Here is a 9,841-nt window from a genome sequence, read left to right as displayed (position 1 = left end):
ACGCTCCTCGCGGTGCCTTCCTCCCTCACGCGTCTCTGCTCTCTCGCAACAGCAATGGCGACACCAAGGTGGCGATGGAGCAGGCTGGACAATAGTAGCAGCGCGGCTCGTCATGCACGGCCATTTGGCGACAGCTCCATGAGATGGCGGCGACAGCGACAGCTAGGCAGTGGCAGCAGCACGGTTGCCTCCCTTTTCTTCTTCCTCCTTCCCCTCTGCTCTCCTTGTTCTCTCTTCTCCATTTCTTTCTTTTTTGTTTCTTCTCAAATGTGTGTGTGCTCAGCGTTGGTGAGGGTGAGTAAGGGGGAGTATGCGGCTAGGGTTTGGGGAGTGAGGGATGGTGTGTGTGTGTGTGTGTGTTGTGTGTTAGAGTTAGGGTTAGTGGTAGTTTAGTAATTTTACTAAAATTAGGGATAATAGAGTAATTGAAAACCTATTTTAACCCAATACTAATATTTGTAAAAATACTATTTAATTATCAATTTATAAATTATTTTTCAAATAAATACTCTAATTCAATAATTAGAGATAATATAATTAATTTTTATTTTTCATAAAAATTAAAATATTAAATTCTAAAATCTCAAATATTTAAATTAATTCATATAAAATTCTTATTATTTTACAATTACTTGACGTAGTTGGAAGTGAAACATTCTAATAGTGAGGGTCTTACATTATGGTATCAGAGCAGTCTTTCCTTAGAGCCTAAGGAGTGAGGAACGGACTGACTATGCTTCAATTGCATACTCTGAGCGTCTTTCATGTTGTAGGTCTTGTCTTGATGATGAGAGTTAGAGCTTTATGCACATGATAGTTTATTGATTAATGCCGTTAGCCTATCATTGCATACTTTATAGTATTAAGTTTGGCCATCTTAACATTGATTATTTATGTATATGTTAACACTAATGGGTTATCATAGACGATATATATGAGTTATAGGTAACATGAATCATGGGTTTGGAAAATCTTAGAAGTTGCATCTTGAAGTTACTCGGTTACTCGGTAACACTAATAATTACCAGTGAGATTTATACCATCAGATTTATTCTGCTGGTAAATCCGACGGCATCCGAAAATATTTTTGTAGTGTCAAACTCCCACAATAGTAGATATATAAATGACGGAGAGATGAAAGAGAATGTGACACCGAAATAGACTCCATCTTTTCACAATCGCAGATATCAACATGCATGTGATTTGGAAAGGAATCTAACAAGGGAAAGGATATAACTGCATTACAGCTATAGCCTATTCATCGATAGTTCCTGGAGTGACTGATGTTGCCCATCCATTTGGAATTCTAATTTTCTGCAGTTTGATATCGTCAACTTTTGAAGTGATGCGGGAATACGACTCACTGAAAGCGATATGTGAGAGGAACAACTTGTGATGGATAAAGGTGACATGCAAGTCAGTTACGTGCGCATAATGACCTCAACCATCGACTCCACTTGATGCTTTCCTTCAATTGATAGTTGGCGCAGTTAAGGAGGTAGCGCCTTACTTCTCACTTTATTGTCGCCTTTTATGCTTAAAGAGGTCATCGCAGGAGCTTTTGGAACACAATAACATAGCTGTTTCCAATAGTGAATCTGAAGTAATTACAAAGATGGTAGATGATTAGGCAAATCTCCTCGTAATAGGGGACACTTCATTAAGGAAAGTTCCTTAAGTCTTGAAAATGTCTTGAACTCCAATAGACACCATTCATTCCAGCAAGGCATTGAATAAAATGAAAGAGTTTCAAGCATTGGAAATGGTGTCTTTAAACAAGATTCATTATTCTGGTAAAAGTAAAACTCAACACCCACAATCCACGCACTTTCAGAATATGACATTGATAGGTGCTTCAAAGTGGGCAACTATCCAAGTGAAGGAAGCATACGACAATTCTTAAAACCAGATGGATATAAAAGGCCCAGTGTTATTTTGGTGATGTTGTGGAAGGAAGAATGTCCCACCCAATATGGAAATATTGTACCCCTGTAACCCCGGATATGTAACTATTTTAAATTAGTGTGAGGTTGTAACTTGTTAAGTATATCTCTTTCTATTTGGGAATCAATTGTATTCTCGTCTTTATTCGACGACCAACCTAGCATCATAGAATCAATGCTACCCTAGTCAAACATTCTTGCCTCCAAAGCTTTACTGCTGTCGACCACATTCTTCAATTTGGTAATGGATATGGATTCATGTAGATTCGCAAGTGCTCCCAATTCTTTAATCTTGTTCTCTTCACACTTTCCAATAATATAGCTGCTTAAAAACTGCAAATTTTTTAATTTGCTCATGCCTTTTGGCATCTCATGCAACGGAGTCCCTGCAATATCAAGATGGTGCAAATTTACAAAGTATTTCATGCCAACAGGTAGCTTTTTCATATTTTTACAGAAATGCAACTTCAAGGTCTCCAAATTATATAAGTCACCGAATGACTTCAGGCGTTGACTCAAGAGGATAGCTTTTGAACGACAAAGCTCTCAGGTACTTCAACTGCGACAACATGATACAAGCTGCATTTTTCATGTTAAATGGGATCTATGACTCCAAATTGATCTCAAGAAATGTCCTTGTATATTTTACTGTATCGCAAACTCCCAAAAATTTTGACATTGGACAATTGCCTTTTCCATTATGTGACAAATGACGAGCTGTAATATAAACCTCAATTGTATTCTGAAGCTCTTCAGCTCTGAAATAAAATTCTCTAGCACATGTCATTGCTAAATCATGCACAAGATCGTGCATCACAAATATATTTTCACGAGTACTATGAAGTTGAAAAAATGATCTCGTAATTCATCAAAATATTCACCACCAACTTCTTGCATTATCTTTCTTCCTACTAGTTGTAAAAAAATTTTAGCCATCCATAATAGCATCAATTCATCTTTGCTAAAGTCACAGTTCTTGGGATACAAGGAATAATAAACAAATTAAAGCACTCCTTCAAATATGAAAGAAGAAAATAATAACTTATTCTTAAAGCTGAAACAATATTTATTCGATCATTGGATTATTTTCAAATTTCACTCTTCAGTAAATGATTCCAATACATGATATCAAAGATGTGCATGCTTTAAAAACACCAACCAAGAATATTCATAAGTTTATGAGGTGAAACAGTCTGAACTACAGAAAGTGCATTTTGATTTTTAATAGTTATGAGAGTTTTACTTCCCTTAACCCTTTTCTGGAAAGGTTTTAGAAGCTTATTCCAATCATTATCATTTTTATTCCATACATCGTCCAAGACAACAAAGAACTTTTGCCTTGACAACTTTTCCTTTAAATCAAGTTGAAGTAAATTTAAATCTATTAAGTTACAAGAAGTCGAAATTATTGACTCGATTATAGTCTTGGTGACCTTGACAACATCAAACTCTTCTGACACACAAACCTAACCTCGAAAATCAAAATTCAGTTTCACTTTGCCATCATGGTAAATCAATTGAGCCAAAGTAGTCTTTCTTATTGCACCCATGCCCATAATAGGAATCATAGATATATCACCAGCATCATCATATCATCCAACAACAATTTTAGTGTGGCCTCCTTGTCTTCTTTCCTGCCATATATCTCTGATGGTTCAATTAGAGATGTGGATGGAATTCTCCATGACATGTCAACCTTGGGACTCTTCTCCAAACAAAGTAAATTTTTGCATGCTACAACAGAATCTAGTCTTCAAACTATGTATTCGATGTCACCAATATCTTCAATATATGAATCAACAAGACCAGACCAGGAAAAAAAGTTACCTGATTTTAATCAGCATAATCAAGAACATGTCCAACATCATACAGACAATTCTACAACCTTTTAAGCAACTCAAGGGCATAGTCGTTTCCCTTGAGGACAAAGTCATCTTCAAGCATTGAAGACAGATTGTCTAAAATAACATCTACCAAGGGAGAGAGATAAGTTCCATCATAAAGTTTTGCAGCCATGGTTGAATCTCAGGTGAAGTAGATCAGATGGGATTAGAGCAAAAAAAGAAAGGTAGTGGATGAGGAAGGGTTCACAGTTTGCAAAGTATTCTCTAGGTTTTTTGATGCAGAAGCTATGGAAAGTGATTGCTTTGGGTGGTAGGTGATGTTGACTTGCTGAGGTTTATGGTCTTCGGACAAAATCATGGAATCGTGTTATATTGGTTGATGCAGTGGTAAGCGTGCTAATAACATGCTTAGGAAAGCAATCTATGTAACTCTCCATGAATTATGATACTTAGTGCTCCCTTCATATGGCGGCTTAGTTTTGTATTGCTTCTCTTATTTTGATGGTTTAAGGTGAAAACTTTCAACGTTTATTGATCGGGTGCCACTCACATAAAGACACTAAAAACATCTTTTTTAAAGATATTTTTTTAATAATTAATATTCAACCTATATAATCGATCAAACTGTGTTATTTTTGTTAAAATTAGATGAAATAAATCGGTTTGACCAAAAAATCGATAAACCAAATCTTGAACCGATTTAAATTAATATTTTTTTATAAAAATGACTATAATACCTGACGAATGAATTTTTGTCGGTATAGAATTTATCAAGTGATCAATCGTAGTATAGTCTAAACCAATGCAAAATCCATCATCAAACAAATCTACAATCTATATCCGAGAGTACTAGTCTCCCGAGTCGTTCTCCCTTGGAATTGCCAAAGTGTGCATCTTATTGATTTAGTAAGCCTCGTTGGAATTCTTTGAAGGTTTTAGCAAAGTAATGAGAAACAAACAATCAATTTATCAAAAGGCTTGGCTTAGGGTTGGCATTAGAACTTCTATCCTTATAGTCCATTCAATGTTGACAACAATTAGGCCTTGCCCTCATTTAGTTATCCCCTAAGTATAGAGGAAAATCAAATGAAAACAATCAACTTGAGTCACAAGTTCTAGCTTCACCTCATGGGATTCTAGCTTTAGTGCACTCCAAGTCAATTAGCAATCCCTAACTCCAAATCAACTATTGATACAACTATTCAACTTCTTCCAATAACCAAACCCTATGCCAAGAGTAAAAATTCTACTCCATAGCTAGTGTTGACATTTTATCAAACATGTAATGAGCATGAAAGAAGGTCATAGTAAAATGAAGAGAAAGGTAGAATTAAAGATGTTGCAATACAAGGAATTAACAACAATTGTCAAAGAGCAATAATGAGGATCAAAATCTCAAAGTGTCAATGGAATCCAAAAATCATAAAGTTGAATCCTAGATCCAAGGAATTTAGCAATTACAACTACAACTTGAAATTGGAAATGAAAACCTATTACATGAACAAAGTGAAGTGAAAGTTGCAATGGATCTCACCAAGGACACGCCTGAGTCACGTGACTTCTAAAAAAAATCATATTCGAACATCGGCGCGTACGCGCAAGGTACGCGCGCGCGCCATGGATGCGGTTTTGGAGTGTACGCGGAGGCGGGATGTACGCGTGCGCGTCCATGAGGATCCTAGCTTAGTCGCCACTCAAGCCGGCTCGTGGCTTGGCTCTTAGTCTCGGCTTCACGTTGCTCTTATCCGCACGGGCGCGTTAGGTGCGCGCACGCGCCCCTGCGGAAATTTCCAAAGCTCAATTCTCATGCTTCCTTCCTTTGCACCCGTCTTCCTTCTCTTTTCCTGTCCATTCCTACTCTATATCCTGAAACCACTTAGCACACGAGTCACGGCATCGAATGGCATCAAGAGAAGATTAGAAATGTATCTATTTTAGTGCAAAATAAGCATGTTTTCATTCATGAGGCAAAACTAGGAAATGAATGCAAATCTTTGTATTTTCATGCAGAAAGTGTGTGAAATCATTGATAAACCCTTTGAAATTAGCACAAGATAAACCCTCAAAATGGGGTTTGTCAACCTCCCCACACTTAGATTCTAGCATGCCCTCATGCTTAGGAAAATGCAAAGAAACATAGAAGACTGAGGGGTCACAAACGTATAGGACTCACGAAATGCAACCTACTTATATGCATGCAACTACGACTAGTGCTGTTATCTACTTGGTTAGGAACAAATCAGCTTTCTTATGACATATGCGAGCACATGGGACACGATGGTGGTCAATGCATAGGACTTGCCAATTTCTAAGTATCAAATGCAATATATACAACCTTGCATGAGGAATGCTCGCGAGAGCTGGGAATCAAAGGATTGAGCATCGAACCCTCACCGGAAGTGTTTGCGCTCTGGTTGCTCAAGTGTTTAGGGTTGATTCTCTCAATTCTCCCCTAATCATGCTTTCCCAAGATTTGTTCTTCTTCTAACAATCAACATATATTTCATGCCTGCATACATCTATCATGAGGTCTTCCCCTTAGGTTGTAATGGGGTTAAGGTTAAGGTAGGATGCATATATGGTTAAGTGAGCTTGAATTTTGAATCTTTGATAAGCTTAAACTTCCCACCTAACCTATGACATCCTATACAATTAAGTACTAATCTAACTACCCATTCCTCACTTTTCACATCCTCATGTATTTTCTATTCATTTCACAACACTTATGCATTGATTTTATTTGAACTTTACTTTGGGGCGTTTTGTCCCCTTTATTGCTTTTCTTTTTCTTTCTTTTTTTTTTCTATTGTTATATTTTTTTTCATATTATTTTTTCTTTTCTTTTTCTCATTTTTTTTTCTATATACAAGAGCATCAATGCATAAGGTCTATACATTTGATCAATACATGAGCATGTACCCAATTCCCAACATTTCCAATAACAATACAAAACTACCCTTTTATTCACCCAGTGTCCTAAGGTTCCCTCACTTGAACGATTCTCACTCACACTAGCCTAAGCTAATCAAAGATCCAAATAAGAATATTTATTGTTTTCCGCTTTAAGGCTTGTAATGTGCTAAAATTAAGAACAAGTGGGTTAATCGTAGGCTCAAATTGGCTAACAAAGGAATATAAAAGGGTTGGCTATTTGGATAAGTGAGCTAAAGAAATGATGGCCTCAATCATATAAATGCATGTATACACAAAATAATGGACATAAAGAATCAAGCAAATCAAAGATTGCAATCATGGGGGAGAGTAGTGCACACAAGAAGGGAAATGAATGGTTATAAGATGTAACCACACCATTAGGCTCAAGTCTCGCAAGCTTGTGTTCTTAACTCAAACCCATGTTCCAAAATATAATTCTTCATGCAATTTTGGCATCAAAGCATTTAAAATTTGCAATGCCCCATGGTTGCCCCAAAGTATTGGTTTCCTAAGAAAGAATTTCATTGTTCCAGCCAAGTAAACTTATCATGCGAATGGTGCCAACTAAAACCTAATCATGCAACCTATCCTAATGTATTCAGATTTATTCAGATGAGATCGGTCGGCCGACCTCCCCACACTTAAAACTTAGCACGGTCCTCCGTGCTATAGGTTAGGCGCAGTGGTCGGTTGAGCTCCGAGTGTCCCACATCTCCGATGTCATCGCTCTCTCCGCTTGAAGTTGCGGTAGATGTGGAGATATTGGGTTCCTCCATAGGTGGGTTGACTATGCTTAGAAGTCTCTTCACATGAGCATAACGGCGTTGGTTGCGCCTCTCATAACGGTCCAATTTCTTGTGAAGGTCTTCAAGGTGTTGGGCGGCCGATTTTTGTGATGTAGATGAAGTGGTAGTGTTGCGAGTTGGTGTGGGTAGTCCGAAGTCCTCGGTGGCTTTCGGAGGCTTGAGGCATCTCTTGGTCGGAATTATATCACCATCGACAGGAATTGAGGTTCTCCTATCTTTAGCCTCTCGGTTGACGCCGGCTTTTGCAACCAATTCTGTCACCAAAGCGGGGAATGGTAGATTTCCTTTGGCATGAATGCGCCCCATGGATTGGTGGATGGCATGCGAAATGTTGACCGGTTTCTCGGTTAAGATGCACCATATCAATAAGGCCAACTCGGCGGTGATGGATGACCCATGTGTACTTGGGAGCACATAGTGAGCTAGAATTTGGGCCCATGCCGTGGCTTCTTGAGTGAGGTGGCGGACATCTAAACCCTTGGGTCTTTGCTTTATGGTCCCCCGAATCCAGTATGCGTCGGGTAAAGCAATGACGCGGAGGATCGCGCTCCAATCGAATGCACGGTCATCGCATGTAGCCAAGACTTCTTCGTAGGCGTCATATACATCCGTTGATGGTTCAATCCCAAGGACTTCTTGGATGGTTTCCACTGTGACCGACACTTGCTTTCGGCGCACAAATATTGATGTGAGAAGGGGAGAGTGGTAGTTGGAGTAGAATTCCACTACCCATGAGAGATTGGCCTCCTTTGGTTGCCTCAAGAGGAACCTCCATTGCCTCCGGTCAATGTGTGGCATCACAATCGGACGGAGGTGAGCCGGTAGGACTAGGAGGGGTTCCGGATGATAATTCCTTTCGATCATTCTTGGGTAAACAAGTTCGCAGTAACGGTTGGGAAACTTGTTCGAATCCTTAGGAGGGTTGTCCTTCTCTAAAACATCAACGGGGCCCTTAGTCTTCTTTAAGAGTGGCTTGGCCGTTAAGTCGTGGTGCGCTTTATTGGAAGTTGGCTTCTTGGGAGCTTTCCCTTTGTTCTTTTTGATGACCATCCTATGAGAGTAAAGAAAGGGAAAACATCAAACCCAAATAAGTGGAAGTAAATGCAATTATGCAATGAAAAGTTATGCCATAGAATATGGGTATCATTGTCACATGACAGCTGCAACATGTAACTAAGATAACATGAGAAGAGCAAGGCAAATCATTTTCATATGGTGTAAGGGTAATTTAGGCATGCAAGTAGGGAGCATGAGAAGCACATACCCTTAAGGACCACAAATGGAAAGCAAGTTAAGAAAAATGTGAGTGGATGGAATGGAGGAAATGGGGATGCGCCCTGAGTGATAAGTTGAAAGGCAATTTAGTCAAAGTAGGCTCAAAAGTCAAGTATGCCTTTCGTCGAACACTTGGTGTGCATCCTTTTGTAGTGTGTGATTAGAAGATGGTGAAAGCAATGTAGTAATTCACAATCCACTATTAATGATTACAGTGCACAGTGATTGCAAGAAAAGCAAGCAACACAACTCATCTACTAATGCAAGTGAAGTTGAGACCCAAATGCCCATGCCCATGAAGGGTTAAATTGAAAGAGATGAAAAAAAAAACAAGAAAACATTCTAAAGAAGTAACTAAAATAAAAGAAGAAAGAGGAAAGAAGCTAACTAAAAGAAGGTGAAACTAAATGAATAGGAATCAAAAGAGGTGGTTGGAGTGAGAGGGTAGCTTAGTATAGTACCTTGTGAGATGAGGAAGAATATGGGAGAGGAGGTTGTGGAGTGGGTTGATGGTGTATGGAGAGTTAGTATGGGATGGAGAAGAGGGGATGGAGGAATGAGGGTGAAGGGGTAAGTGTGCCCCTTTTTTCAAGTTGGATGTGTGATGAGCGGATAATTTATACGCTTTTTGGCATTGTTTTTAGGTAGTTTTTAGTAAGTTCAAGCTACTTTTAAGGATGTTTTCATTAGTTTTTATGTTAAATTCACATTTCTGGACTTTACTATGAGTTTGTGTGTTTTTCTGTGATTTCAGGTAATTTCTGGCTGAAATTGAGGGACTTGAGCAAAACTCTGAAAAAGGCTGACAAAAGGACTGCTGATGCTGTTGGAATCTGACCTCCCTGCACTCGAAATGGATTTTCTGGAGCTACAGAACTCCAATTGGCGCGCTCTCAACGGCGTTGGAAAGTAGACATCCAGATCTTTCCAGCAATATATAATAGTCCATACTTTATTCGAAGATTGACGACGTAACTTGGCGTTGAACGCCAAGTTCATGCTGCTGTCTGGAGTTAAACGCCAGAAAAACGTCATGATC

The sequence above is a fragment of the Arachis duranensis genome, chromosome 2 (assembly GCF_000817695.3).
Source record: "Arachis duranensis cultivar V14167 chromosome 2, aradu.V14167.gnm2.J7QH, whole genome shotgun sequence".
Classification (NCBI taxonomy): domain Eukaryota; kingdom Viridiplantae; phylum Streptophyta; class Magnoliopsida; order Fabales; family Fabaceae; genus Arachis; species Arachis duranensis.
Note: the sequence above shows the minus strand (reverse complement) of the source record.